The sequence below is a fragment of the Triticum aestivum genome, chromosome 6A, assembly GCF_018294505.1.
Source record: "Triticum aestivum cultivar Chinese Spring chromosome 6A, IWGSC CS RefSeq v2.1, whole genome shotgun sequence".
Classification (NCBI taxonomy): domain Eukaryota; kingdom Viridiplantae; phylum Streptophyta; class Magnoliopsida; order Poales; family Poaceae; genus Triticum; species Triticum aestivum.
Window position 1 is genome coordinate 137,796,211 of NC_057809.1, and position 4,122 is coordinate 137,800,332.

Here is a 4,122-nt window from a genome sequence, read left to right on the forward strand (position 1 = left end):
CCTCTTCGACGCGTACTATATACCACATAACACAAACAAAAAAGATTCTACCTTGCTGGTCAAATTAACCTCACTACCGGCTGTTCGTCAAAGTGATGGAAGACGACCTCGCGGGCCCACAGAAAGCGTCACACGCGAGTATCAAGTGTTGTGTAGGACAACCATCGACTACATGTGGCAAAACATTTATGTATGAGAGGGTTGTGTAATGTTTTAAATAACGATTTCACGACTCTGATGTGGCACCAGCCTGCCTAACAAAACGGCCAACCCACACGGTGGCTCACAACTCATAGTGTACTGCGAGCCACCCGCCACCCCGAGACACACACACCCACACACACCGCGAATCCACCGCAACTACGATGCATGTTAAATTAATTATCCAGTGGTGAACATACATGTTACCAAAGGAGGGACGTTTTAATTTCAAAAAAATCACAGAGATCATTAAGATGTTTTAGTACATTGATTGATTGATTTTCTATGGGTATAATGTGCAAAAATCAAATTTGAGCTACATGCACACGTGACAGTGCACCTAAATGGATTGCAAAAACACATGTGTCTCACTGGGTGCATGTTTACTCCTCGTGCAACAAATTTCAAACATTGAGAATTGCTACCTCTTGAGCACTGCGTTGGTTTTCCCTTGAAGAGGAAAGGGTGATGCAGTAAAGTAGTGTAAGTATTTCCCTCGGTTTTTGAGAACAAAGGTATCAATCCAGTAGGAGATCACACTCGAGTCCCACGCACCTACACAAACAAATAAGAACCTCACAATCAACGCGATAAAGGGGTTGTCAATCCCTTCACGGTCACTTATGAGAGTGGGATCTGATAGATATGATAAGATAATATTTTTGGTATTTTTATGATAAAGAGAAATAAAGATGCAAAGTGAAATAAACGGCAATGGAAATAGCTAAGTGTTGGAGGATTAATATGATGGAAGACAGACCCGGGGGCCATAGGTTTCACTAGTGGCTTCTCTCAAGAGCATAAATATTACGGTGGGTAAACGAATTACTGTCGAGAAATTGATAGAACTGAGCATAGTTATGAGAATATCTAGGTATGATCATGTATATAGGCATCACGTCTGTGACAAGTAGACCGAAACGATTCTGCATCTACTACTATTACTCCACACATCGACCGCTATCCAGCATGCATCTAGAGTATTAAGTTCATAAGAACAGAGTAATGCTTTAAATAATATGACATGATGTAGAGGGATAAAATCATGCAATATGATATAAAACCCATATTTTTATCCTCGATGGCAACAATACAATACGTGTCGTTTCCCTTTCTGTCACTGGGATCGAGCACCGCAAGATTGAACCCAAAGCTAAGCACTTCTCCCATTGCAAGAAAGATCAATCTAGTAGGCCAAACCAAACTGATAATTCGAAGAGACTTGCAAAGATAAACCAATCATACATAAAAGAATTCAGAGGAGATTCAAATATTATTCATAGATAAACTTGATCATAAACCCACAATTCATCGGATCTCGACAAACACACCGCAAAAGAAGATTACATCGAATAGATCTCCAAGAAGATCGAGGAGAACTTTGTATTGAGATTCAAAGAGAGAGAAGAAGCCATCTAGCTAATAACTATGGACCTGAAGGTCTGAAGTAAACTACTCACACATCACTGGAGAGGCCATGGAGTTGATGTAGAGGCCCTCCGTGATCAATGCCCCCTCCGGCGGAGTTCCGGAAAAGGCCCCAAGATGGGATCTCTCGGGTACAGAAGGTTGCGGTGGTGGAATTAGGTTTTCGTGGTGCTCCTGGATGTTTGGGGGTACATGGATATATATAGGAGGAAGAAGTACATCGGTGCAGCAACGAGGGGCCCACGAGGGTGGAGGGCGCGCCCAGGGGGGTAGGCGCGCCCCTGCCTTGTGGCCACCTCGATTGTTTCTTGACGCCCACTCCAAGTCTCCTGGATCACGTTTGTTGAGAAAATCACGTTCCCAAAGGTTTCATTCGGTTTGGACTCTGTTTGATATTCCTTTTCGGCGAAACTCTAAAATAGGAAAAAAAACAACAATTTGGGCTAGGTCTCCGGTTAGTAGGTTAGTCCCAAAAATGATATAAAAGTGTAAAATAAAGCCGATTAACATCCAAAATAGATAATATAATAGCATGGAGCAATCAAAAATTATAGATACGTTGGAGACGTATCAAGAATCTTGATTTTTAAATTGTAGTACATCCAAAACTTATTTGAAGTTCATGAAACTTATCGTGTTGTCATATGGACACCAATACAAAGTGGCATTGTACTTTTTTTGTCAAATTTGAGACCAGTTTTGATGTAATATTTATCTAATTACAGACGGGAGATTATTAATAATTGGGAACCAATATCCCAAACAGATTATTTATTCGAACCATGAGCATTAGACCAACAATGGATATGTGCCATGCTTCAGTTAAGCAATAAAGCGACAACATTAATCATCCAAATAGAAAAACAATATACATGCCGCCGCGTGACCCATGTGGCATGCGAACAGGCGCGAGTTGACGGGACACATGCGAGAAGTCCGCCGCGCAGGCAGACGGGGAGGCGTGTGCGCAGGTGTGTGAATTGACGGAGGCGTGCTCGCTGTGCAGTGTCATCGGGAGGCGTGCAAGTAGCTGTGTGAAACTTTGAAAGGCATGCCAGCAGTCCGGTGCGCAGGCTCACCGGGAGGCGAGCCATCGGTTTGACCGCCCCCGCCTCTCTCCCACAACTCCCACAACTCCCACAACTCCATATTAATGGTGCGCCCGAGCGGACGCGCCCCCCATCCTCGCTACGCACACACAATCCTCTCTCTCCGCTTGCATCCTCAATGCCGCTCTCAGTCCTCAAAGCCGTCAGTGTATGAGGATGCCACCGAAGCGCCCCATCGGAGGGAGTGGCGACGCCGGGGTTGCTAAAGCACCGGAGCACGACATGGAGATGGAGATAGAGGTTGCCATCACCGCCGATTAGTTATCGCTGCACCCTGACATCATTGACAGCGTCGAGCTTCCACAGCCGGAGGCGGAGTTCCACACCGACTCTGATGACCACTCGATGTGGCTATATCTCCTACGTGTCGAAGTACGACTTAGAGGCATAACCGCATTGAAAGCAATGTCGCAAGTAAGGTAATCTTCACAACAACCCATGTAAATAAATAAAAGGGGTAAGGATACATAGTTGGCTTACACTCGCCACGTCACACAAATACGTGAATAACATTACAATCATCCAATACACTCATGGTCTGACTACGGTACCAAAATAAAGATCAACCCCCACATGCGACACGGTCCCCGATCGCCCCAACTGGGCACCACTACTGATCATCTGGGAAAGACACGTAGTAACGATGAGAGTCTTCATCAAACTCCCACTTGAGCTCAAGCGCATCGTCTGGAGCGGTATCATCGGTCCCTACATTTGGTTTGGAAGTAATCTGTGAGTCACGGGGACTCAGCAATCTCGCACCCTCGCGATCAAGACTATTTAAGCTTATAGGTAATGCAAAGGTATGATGTGGAGCTGCAGCAAGTGACTAGCATATCTGGTCGCTAACCTATTCGCAAAAGAGAGCGAGAAGAGAAGGCAAAAGCATGGTCGAACAACTATGATCAAGAAGTGATCCTAGAACAACCTACGTCAAGCATTACTCCAACACCGTGTTCACTTCCCGGACTCCGCCGGGAAGAGACCATCACAGTTACACACGCGGTTGGTGTATTTTAATTAAGGTCAACTTCAGGTTTTCTACAACCGGACATTAACAAATTCCCATCTGCCCATAACCGCGGGCACGGCTTTTGAAAGTTCAAATCCCTGTAGGGGAGTCCCAACTTAGCCCATCACAAGCTCTCACGGTCAACGAAGGATATTCCTTCTCCCAAGACAATCCGATCAGACTCGACATCCCGGTTACAAGACATCCTCGACAATGGTAAAACAAGTCTAGCAACACAGCCCGAATGTGCCGACAAATCCCGATAGGAGCTGCACATATCTCGTTCTCAGGGCACACTCAGATGAGCGCTCCATACAACTAAAACCAAACCTCGAGTTTCCCCGAGGGGGCACTGCACAGGGCTCTAGTTTG